At 41.8% G+C, this 11,614-nt stretch overlaps 1 long non-coding RNA gene across 1 annotated transcript; it reads left to right on the top strand.

Moving 5' to 3' along the window:
• Positions 1-536: 536 nt before the first annotated feature.
• LOC118206225 lies at positions 537-7,122 on the top strand. Its single transcript, XR_004761157.1, has 2 exons — positions 537-1,898; positions 6,147-7,122. It is a non-coding gene; the product is annotated as an uncharacterized LOC118206225 (long non-coding RNA).
• Positions 7,123-11,614: the final 4,492 nt, after the last annotated feature.

Raw genomic sequence — 11,614 nt, 5'->3', positions numbered from 1 at the left:
TTAGCAAATGAACGCAGATACTTATCCAACTCTAGCAGGGCGGATTTCGGCAGTTCTACGCACCTGGACGAATTATACACTTACTACCTAAACTGCGAGTTAGCAGGACTAATATAGCGTCGCTCCGAGTGTACCTAATTAGCAACTGAAAACCTGAGTCGAATAACGCGCTGATTACACAGGTTCACAGTCTGTAATAGTACAATAATCGCAATAAACCTTCATAAGGCGCACAGGTATAAGCTTTATAATGGACAAAAAGCACAGGTATAAGCTTTATAATGGACAAAAAGCATTTTATTCATTTTTGGAGAGATTTTGGATACTTTTCAGGAGCCCTAGATATTTTAGGCCACTGTACTGACGAAAAGCTTGTAATTCCCACTTGAAATGATGCAACAGTGAGTTTCTTGAGTCAAAACAGTTGATTTGTAGTGAAATACATGATTATGTTGCGATTTACAGCAATGCACAATTTAGACATTTTGGACAGATTTGGAGACAGTGGGTACACTGCTTACTTTTTGCTTCATAAAACTTTAGTAGCTCTGCATATCCACCCTTAGATTTTACGCACTTATGGTCAAGGAGTTTTTGATCCAGGACATGTATAGTTTAACCTGCTGTACATATGCAGATCTTATTGAAGAGAATAGTTGTAACTGCCTGTTGTAGCATTACACACACAAACATTTAATTGTGGTACATGCATTATTATTACCCTTGCCGTTTTTTTTTTTTTCTTTTCAGCTATGCTACGTTAATCATTTGTAGATCAGAGAGGGAGAGGATGCGAGGAGAGGAAGCTATAGGAGTTTGTGTATCTGGAAGGCCGGAGCATGCATTTTGGAAAACAGCCATAGATTGAATGCTGCAAGAAAGCAGAGAGGAAGGGAGAGGGCCCTAGCTAGGATGCACTCATCACTGTCTTTTATATCAGGCTGTAGGGTGGCCTCCACTGACCCTAGAGAAAGAAACATAATATTTTATTCATTTACAAAGCACTCCTCATAAAACTGTCATTTTACCTCAGCATACTATTAACTTATAGACATTCTCATTACTGTAATCGTTCCCAAGACATTAATCTAGAAACCCCCCAAGTTCATGTCTAATTTAGGTCAAACTGCCTTTAGTGTGTTTGCTCCAGTCCGTACACCTGGAATGAACTCTAGGTTTCATTGAAACTAGATTCCCTTATATCTTTTGACCAGTTTAAAACACTACCCTTAAATGTTAAAGAGGGATCATACGTGCTTTATACTCATTGGCTTTCCTCTCTCAGCACCCTCATCCACATGCACTACACAATAACACTCAAAGCACAAGAACCAATATATGTGAAAATGCGCCCTCAGGCATGCAGAGACCTACCGCCTCCTCAAGATTCAGGCCACCTACATACTGGTTACTTGCATACCTCTTACTGAGTAGCCTACATAATTTTCAGTCAATGTTAGGTGCATTTAGATTTGTATTTAACTCAATTCCTGTGCATCTCTTAACAACATAGCCTACGATGATGGCAGATAACACTGTCTGCTATCTACAGCTCAATGTAGGAAACACTTGACAAAACACATTCTTATAATTGCCAGTAGTTATACAGTTAATTAAAAGGTCCCCATTTTTACACCAACATAGCAAATGGCATGTGGTCTTTTTTCAGGAATATACACGAAGAACACAATGAAAAACCATCGTTCCCTGGAGGCCCACAATTTTTTCATAAGTGGTTGGGTGCAGCCAGTGTTGCATTTCAACACTGGCTCTGGCCATACCATCATGAAAAGGAAGGTCATACCCTCGTGGAGGGTTACCGAGAATCCCCATAACACCTGGGTAGCGGTTAAAACTGATGTAGGGATTGCGGCAGCTCACTGCGACTGCATGGCAGGGTAAGGTTCTAATTATACCTGTAAACATCTTAAGGGTTAGTTTAGGAACACACCTGAAGGGAACAATGTATTTTTATGTTATTCAGCTGACCCCCATACTTCCACCTTCTGCCTTCTGTGTGGTTTTCTCTTAATAATCCAAAACTTCAGGAAGTTAATGGACATTTCCAAAACATCCTACTACTATAATTGGAGAGCGGTTTGTGTGTGTGTTTGTGTGTCCCACCACTCCTCCAATCCACACTCCTCCAATCCCTCCAAACTTGCCCCAAAAAAGGTGCAAGGGGCCAACCTTTGCATATGTTGTTTTTCATCATTTCATTTTTAATGTTAATAGCTAGCTCATCATTCGTGTTTCATGCTTCTTGCGGTCGGCACAGTCTACACTGTGCAGACGTGCACATGGTCTCCATGAACGTTAGGTCATTTCATAGTTATTGCAGTCAGAGCGGCTCGAAGAACGAAGTGCACGTTGTCTCACCATAGCGATGCCAGTCATTGCAATGCGGTCTGTGCGGCCCCCGTCTGATTCCTCACCATGACAGAAATGATGAGCTTCCCTTCACCTTTGTCAAGCGACAGTTCCCTGTCAGGCTGGCTTTCTCAGTTACCATCAACAAAGGTCAGGGACAAGAAAATGAGCGAGTTTGTATTTACCTTCCTCAGCCTGTGTTCGCTCACGGCCAGCTCTACACAGCCTTCTCCAGGGGAAAGAGAGCCACCAACATGCAAGTTTTTATAGAAGGAAATGAGGACGGAATAACAGACAACATTGTATGTTAGGAGCTACTATAATTCTGTGCCCTAAAGTTTTGTAAGGACTGTTTTCTTTTCTGTTTCTTTTTTACTCTTTAACTTATATGTAATACAATATATATTTCTGTCCTTCACCTTAACTGTTTGCACAATCTTGGGGGGCCGAAAAAATGTGTACGTGACAAATAATTACTATGACCTTAGTACAAATATACAATATTATTATTACTGCACTATAATATGAAAATCAAAAAGCTATTTCCATGCATAAAATCGCATTTATTATTATTATTTATTGGTAAAAACATTTACTTCATATCCAGGGAGATAGCCAACTACTTGCACGTGACATGACATGTGTAGCCATTTAGTAATACGATCGCATTTCAGGCTAGAAAATAACCTGTTAATCCAGAGAAATTGCTGAGTTATCTTAGAATCTTTATCGCAACAGAATGCATCAAGGCTGGCAGTGTCCGCATAGCAACGGACGCTGTAATGAAACTTTAAGTACGTCACAATGAGTATAACAGCTGTTTTAGAATGTCAGTACGTCACCCGGATCATTTTTGCAGCCTGGATCAAATTTGTTGTGACAGCTGCCGTCCAAAACAAACACCTGAGAGAGGCAGCGTGCTGCCTGTGTGTGTGCCTCCCCAAGGCATTACATCATTGTTTTGCAATGCACAGCTGTCGTAAAAAGATGCTGGCATCAATAAGCGGAATCGATAAGCTCGGAGGCATACAATTCCAATGAATAGGACAACTTGGAACCGGTTCTGAACGGGAACTGGTTCTCGATTCCCATACCTAATTACAACAGTGGCATGCACAAGTCTGCCTGCGAGTGGAACAATGTCTTTATAAAAAATGTTGAGTCTGCTCAAATACAAAACATAAAGTTTTACACAGAAAAAGCAACACTGAACCTTAAACGGAAAAAGAAGCCTCCCATCCCGCAGGCCACCCGCCACCCAGAGGGACCAGGAGATGCTGCTGGGAATGCTATCCTCTACGGGAGAAAACCCAATCGGCATCAGCAGTTTCAGAGACTCGGCACACAATTTTGTACATTCTGTTGAATAGCCTGAGTTAGATATCCCTCTTACACTCAGGAGTCTGTTTGGGTCCCCAAATGCTTCCCCTTTTGTCCCTGCCGTCACTGACAAACGGGTCATAATGGAGGAGGAGGCCACACTTGATCAGGCCTCCTGTGAAACCTGGCACCAACAGAGGGTAGGTTGCATTAGAAGCTCTAATGCGCACAGTGTCCTGTGCACAAATCCGCAAAAACCATCACAAGCACTCCTAAAACAAATCTGCACACTACTCACTAAACAAATTAACAAACCATGCTTAAAGTGAGGCAAAGAAAATGAGATAAATGCAATTAACACATACAAATACATATTTGGACTCACAGGACAAACACCAAACACATCAAAACATATACATATAACTGAAAACATAAACGTAACACACACAAACATGAAAGTGGAAAAAGCAGGATTCCACCTATGCCAAGAGAGGCCCTACATAGGAGTGTCCTATGATGCATATGTGTCTTGCGACTGCTGTGGAAAAGGGGTGCTAGAGGCTGAATGCCCTTTTAACTGGGGACAAGACCCCAACAGCAAGCCAGAAGGACTGGATGAAAGACAAGCTGTGTCATCTGGAAAGCTTGTCTTTCTTGAAGAAAACACATTCATATTACACATAGGTAGGTACTAGAAAAGTGTTAGTTGCTTGAATTCACATTGCACATTTCTAGCTTACCCTTACTGAACTGAAGCTGTTCTGGAGACTCATGGTGGCCCAACACCATACTAAGACACTTCATGTTGGTTTTTCCTTTAATTAGTCAGCCACCTGTACAGTGGGGTCCAAAAGTCTAAGTCCACTACCAAGATCTTTGTTTTCATTTATCCGAATTATGATTTTGGACCCCACTGTACCAATTATTTTATTTGATTGCAAGTTCAGAATTTACATGAAAGTTGAATTCAGGTGTGACCAAGAATCGAGTAAATAGAGTATTGCTATAATATGGTCAAATTACTTGTATGTAGAAATATAATAGAACCATTGTTTTTAACTCAGGTCCAGTTGCAGATGTATGTGACTGTGAACGTGTTCTGCGACTTTATCACATGGACTCCTCATGTCAGTATAGTCTACAGGGTTCCTCTCGATGATGAGTTCATCACAGCAGCTTTGGGCATCATGAGCCATTTTTGGGCAACTCATGTTTTCCCTGAGCTGAGAACAAGAGTGTTGGAGTTGACACACAAAGACCAGAGAAAAGTAAATGTACATGTAACACAAAACTTTTTTAATCATATGGTTTCTTTCATGAATAAGATGACAACATAAAAGAAAGATTACACTTACAAATAAAGTTGTTGACAAAGATGATAACAACAAATATACCTGTACACTAAACCAGCCATTATACTGTGGTGTGGGGATGGCTGGTTTAAGCAGCCACACCTGCCCTGGGTCAAGCTAATTAGACCTGGCCAATTGGATAATTGGTTAAGAATTAGATAATTGGCCAGGCTAATTGGGCCCGGGAACAGGAGTGGCTACACCTGTGCGTAGTGAGAATCAGTGCGCACAGGTTAAATCTGCCATCCCCACTCACACAAGGAGAGCCTCTGTCATGACAGTTTTACATCTGCTCCTTGGCTGTAACATCTTGCCACCCTTAAAAATAAACGTGGACTGATTGAACATCATCTCCCTGTGTCTCTGTGCTGGAGGACCCCTTGGAAAGCCACTTCGGTGGCCTGTGGCAGGCTTGTTTGCCACATATACCTTAAAAGGTTGTATAATTTAATAAAAAGTTGCATTTACACCAGTTCTATAACTAACAACTACTTTCTGTACCTTCCCGTCTCAGGAGAATGGTGAAAAACAAAAAGTTTGAGGTTGGAGGCAGTGCAGGGAGACAGGAGACAGGAGGTATATAGTGGTATTTTCAGAGTAGCTAAAATGTTTGTGTGTAAATACACTAAGTGTACCAAACATGAACACCTGGGACCAGTTCATCGTAATTGTTTAATAGAGTTAGCCGGGTAACTTTCAGGGTAACTTAACATATATACAGCCAGAAGTGGAGGAGACAGGTTAAAGAAAGAATTTTAAGCTTTGAGAGTAGACAATTGAGTCTCGTGTCAGTCAGTGTAGAAAACATTAGAAACACCTTCCTAATACAGAGTTGCACTTCCTTTTGCCCTAAGAACAGCCTCAGTTTGTGAGGACATGGACTCAACAAGGAAAAACCTTTTGCCTTGCCCGTTTACCTGAATGGTACATATGGTATGGTACGGTACAATCCACGTCTCAATTGTCTCAAGGCTTAAAAATACATCTATGTGTTATCTATGTGTTCATTTTGTGTACCACACTCCCACTCATATTTACCAGTGCGGCACAAACATGAACAATTTTATCAATCATTGCCTCTTTGCTCTCGCTGTCCCCCTTCAGGGTCTTCACCAATCGAAGGGGAATCGGCCCATCAAGGATGTGGAACCTGCCCTTCAGCACTCCAATCACCCTTTCTGTTGGAGAAAACATGGACTTTTAAGAAAAAGAAAGACACGCATAACACTTATGGTGTCGGACATAACACCATCACAAAGGATGGACGTAATGTATTCACGCCCAAGTGAACAGATCTTTGGTGTAATTCTTAATGATGATGCTGTGCCAAGTGGCGAAATAGTTGTGTCTATTGTCATAAATTTATATATGTTACGACTGCTTATGACACCTTCAAGACACTGTTACGAAGGCCTTATGACCGAGGGTAAACCGTTACTGTGAGATCAAGTACATTCCTGATGCTGTTTTATTCCAATTAACTCTGCATATGGCAAATGCCACACCTTCTTTTATAGAACGACCACAAGCAGTATTCATACGTGTACATTTTTATTTTTTAACAGGGATTCTAGTTCTCCAACAGAGAGGCATGTGTATAGGCATCACTAAGATGTTTCCAAAAAACAGGAACTAGGAGAATGAATGAGCTTTGCTTTCCGTGTGAGAAGCATTTTCACATTTTATTGGAAACCTGCAAAATTGAAAAAATGATCTGTAGGATATTTTCCTGCCTGTGCTTCACTGTTTTTGTTATATATAAGATTTCAAAATTTTTTATACACATTTATTGAATGTGTAATTCACCTGCAGTTGCGTACAGTTCATTTGTGTATATGTACATATTATATAACAGTGGTTGATCGATTGTATATTGATTTGAATCCAAGATTGCTAATTTTTTTTAACCTGTCATTAATTTAATACAAGCACTTTGGTATTGTTAAATACAGAAGTTTAAAGTTTCAGTTCATTCTCCTGCCCACCTCTCAGTTTGAAAGGGTGCACATTTTCAGATTGTGATTAGCAAATTAACCTGTGTATGTTCCCCCCAAAAATTAAAAGAATTATTAGGAAAAGATGCTACATACCGATGTGAATTCTTACATTCGACTTCACTCACTTTTTTAAACAGTATGTTTATTAGTTTTTCCTTTTTTAAACAACAACACAATTACAAAACAAGACAGACCTTATACAAACGTACAACAAAAGTAGAAACACAGACACAAGAACACAAACAAAAATTAAATATAAATAAATACAATTTTTGACAGGTGCAACATCATTCTAGAAAGTGTATTTAGTCACATCAGATGAGGTATGTATCAGATCTCTCATGGATTTCCACTGTCATCACTGCGTAGCATAACCGACACATTAACATTCTCTAACAGTTGGGTAAAAGGGCTCCAAACCCTATCAAAGGTTTCACTCTTCCTTTTCAGAATATAAGTTATCTTCTCCATAGCACTACAATTGTTCATTTCCCTAAGCCATTGACCCACCTGTGGTCTCTGAATATTCTTCCATGATAAGGCGATCGAACGTTTCGCTTGGAGTAAACACATATCCACAAGAATTTGTTTATTCCTTGATAAGACTAGGGTGGTAGGGTACAACCCCAAAATAAACATTTTCGGATCAAGAGGCAGCTTTACATCTAACATTTTGTATATTATTTGTGAGATCTCGCACTAAAAAGTTGCAATCTCTTTGCAATCCCACATGCAGTGAAAGAGTGTGCCTTTAGACTGTTCACATTTAATACAAATATCTGGAATATTATTGTTAAACTGATGTAATTTAGCTGGTGTTATGTAAGTGCGCATCAGCCAATTGTATTGCAACAATCTCAATCTCATGTTTGCGGTTTGTCTATGCGCCTCAGCACACATCACACCCCATTCATCCAAGGAAATATCCTCCAGTATATGTCACAGGTCGAAGTTGGGTGGACACAAATGCAGACCCAGACAGCGAAGTGGCGAAACTCCCGTAGGAGATGTTTAATGCAACAGTACACAAAACAGCAGGCAGTCTCGTAGTCTGTGCAAAAGATCAAAACCAGAAAATCTACCGGGGCAAAAGTACAAAAACAGAAGGCAAAATCAAAGTCGAGAAACAGACGAAGGTCAAAACAAGAAATCAACAAAGCAAAGACGGCAGGCAAAAATCGGTGGTCGGGAAAACAGGCAATATCAAGCACGAGACAAACTGACAAGAGAAAACTGCTGGAAAGGCATTGTAAACAGAGGCACAATCTGGAACCGAAGAGCAGGGGGAACATAGAATATATATTAGGTGAACCAGGTGAGTGAAATGAGAGAAAATTGAACATGCAAACAGAGAACAGGTGAATGAAGTGTGATTGATTAACTAGTGTGTGAGAATGCAACCCGAACAGGTGAGAGTGATCAGCTGGGGGGAGAGAGAGTCAGAGGAAACCATGCCCATAGTACAAATTGAAACAAAGATTGTGCAGGAGAAAAACAGATAACCAACTAAAAGGTGAAATGACAACAGGTACATAACAGTATATCTTCCTTCCAGGCATTTAGCTGGTCAGTAGAGGATTCAGATGAGCTAGAAACCAACATGTCATATAACACTGAGATACGCCCTTTACCATGACAATTATCAGAGATCAATTGTTCCATTTCAGAAAGAGGTGGAGGAGTTAATGATTGATTATGGGATGGAGCTATAAAGCTTCTTACCTGTAAGTATTTAAAAAAATGGCTATATGAAAGATCATATATAGCACGTAGCTGTTCAAATGACATCAAGTTTTTATCTTGAAACAATGAAAAGGATTGTGATGAAGTTGATTTGTGTGATAGCTTTATTGCTGATCCTGATCTTTGTATCGCTCCCCGTCCTATCTCTGTGACTCCTCCTCCTTCGTCTGCTGTCACAGGGCCGAGTGAAGATAGTGCTGTAGGTTTTGGCAAAATGTCTATGGCACGAGAGCAGCTTGTGGTTGAACAGAAAGGAGCCTCTGGTCTGTCTTCTCTCTTTGACTGTGCCGTTTCTGAGGAGGAAATTGAGTCTGTGCCCCGTGGGTGCTTTGTAAAAAGTGACGTCCTTATGCGTAAATGGACACCAAGGCTCAAACTTCATGTCTCAGATTTTTGCTCAAGTTCTCAAGCAGCTTACAATATCTCACTGTCACTCTAGTGCCTTCCATCCAGAGTCCCAGGGGGCCCTAGAGAGGTTCCACCAGACCTTGAAGTCTATGTTGCGTGCATACTGCTTGGAGTTTGACAAAGATTGGGATGATGGAGTTCATGTGATGATGTTCGCGGTGCGAGAAGTGGTACAGGAATCTGTAGGATTCAGTCCCTGTGAGCTGGTGTTTGCTCACTCTGTGCGTGGGCCTTTGAAATTGTTGAAAGAAAAGTGGCTGGGTGATAGCAAACCTCAGAATCTGTTAGACTATGTCTGTGGTTTTAGATTCAAACTTCATTGTGCCTGTGAGCTGGCAAAGCAAAATCTGAGTGTTACACAAGAGAGAATGAAGGGCTGGTACGACCAGAAAGCTGAACGCAGGGTTTTTGAACCAGGTAATAAAGTCTTGGTGTTGTTGCCATTCCCTGGCTCATTTCTGCAAGCTCACTACAGTGGCCCTTATTTTGTGCAGAAAAAAGAGGGTGACCGAGATTATCTTATTGCCACTCCAGAGCGTAAGCGTAGAAGTAGGCTGTGCCACGTTAATATGTTAAAGCCCTACTATGAGAGAGAAGCTGCGTCTGCCCCAACAAAGTCGCTGTCCGGTGCTGAAGGTGGTGAGAGTGTCGTGACCTCTGTGGTGCTGTCCAGTTCTGACATTGATGTGGATGTTGAGGTCCCGTCAAAAGCACTGATACAAGGGCGGTTGACAAATTCTGAAATGTTGACAAAATTAGACTCTCACTTAGCTCACTTGACTGACTCTCAGTACGAGGATGCGATTAAGTTAATCGAGACACACAAACCCCTGTTTTCTGACATGCCTTCTCAAACTAACGTTTTGCAACACGATATTGACGTTGGGGACACATCTCCCATTAAACAGCACCCCTATCGTGTTAACCCTGACAAACGTCTTCGGTTAAAAAAAGAGGTTCAGTATATGTTGGAGCACAAAATAGCTGAGCCTAGTTCCAGTCCATGGAGCTCTCCTTGTCTCCTGGTAGACAAATCAGATGGTTCTGACCGGTTTTGTTCAGATTTCCGCAAAGTCAATAGTGTCACAAAGCCTGATTGTTTCCCTCTGCCGAGAATGGAGGATTGTGTTGAGCGTGTCGGCAGTGCTTCTTATGTCACTAAATTAGACTTGTTAAAAGGATATTGGCAAGTCCCTTTGACTCCACGCACAAAAGAGATTTCTGCATTTGTAACGCCCGATGATTTTCTGCAGTATACTGTATTTGACTTTTTGGCATGCGTAATGCGCCCGCCACTTTCCAACGGCTTGTTAATATAGTCCTCTCTGGCATGCCTGGCTGTGGCGCATATCTGGATGACTTGGTCATTTATTCAGACTCATGGCGTCTTCATGTCCCTCAACACTGTGTTTGAGTGGCTGAGCAGTGCCAATCTCACACTTAATCTCGCAAAATGTGAGTTCAAACCACTGTCACATACTTGGGGAAGGTTGTGGGTCGAGGTCAAGTGCGTTCCGTCCACTTGAAGGTGGAAGCCATTATGGTGTTTGCTCTTCCTAGATCCAGGCGGGAACTGCGCCGTTTTCTAGGGATTGCCGGCTATTACAGAGGGTTCTGCAATAATTTCTCTGCTGTAGCCTCAACTCTGACTGATTTGCTGACTGAGTCCAAAAACCAAATTCTTGTGGACTGACAGTTGTCAGCATGCCTTACAGCAGGTTAAAGCTCTGCTGACTAATGCTCCCGTGCTTGCAGCGCCAAATTTTCATCAGCCGTTTATGCTCGCTATTGATGGTAGCGACACTGGGGCGGGAGCTGTTCTTCTTCAGGATAGTCCTGATGGAGTGCGACATCCTGTGTCCTACTTCTCAAAGAAGTTTAACCGTTACCAGCATGTGTACTCTACAATTGAGAAGGAGGCCCTTGCCTTAATCCTGGCCTTTTGAGGTGTCGGTTCCTCCAGTGCCCCTGTAGTCATCTACACTGATCACAACCCTCTCGTGTTCTTGCAACAAATGCGGAACACGAACCAGAGATTAATGCGCTGGTGTTTATTTTTACAAGCCTTCAATGTGGACGTCAGGCATATCCGTGGCAGGGATAATGTCCTGGCGGACACAATGTTGCGCTTGTAGTACTGTTGAAATGTTGTTTGTGAATAATCTTGCTTGATAATTCACTAACTTAGGGTGGGGGTGTTACGCGCTCCCCCCGTTCTGCTCTTATTCCCCTTTGTCTGTCTCACCCTCTCTCATTTCGCAGGTGCCTATGATTAGGGGCTGATTGCACGTGTAGTGCCCCCTCCCCCTTCAAAAGAGCTCACTGGAGAGTGGAGAGTCAGACTCCTGGCTGGCAGCATTCCCTTTTGTTTGGTCCCTCTTCCCCTTTAGTGTTTTTGTCCAAGTTTCCTATTTTTCCTTTTTC

Source organism: Anguilla anguilla, chromosome 10 (genome assembly GCF_013347855.1).
Source record: "Anguilla anguilla isolate fAngAng1 chromosome 10, fAngAng1.pri, whole genome shotgun sequence".
NCBI classification, from domain to species: domain Eukaryota; kingdom Metazoa; phylum Chordata; class Actinopteri; order Anguilliformes; family Anguillidae; genus Anguilla; species Anguilla anguilla.
This window is presented reverse-complemented; position numbering and strand designations above follow the sequence as displayed.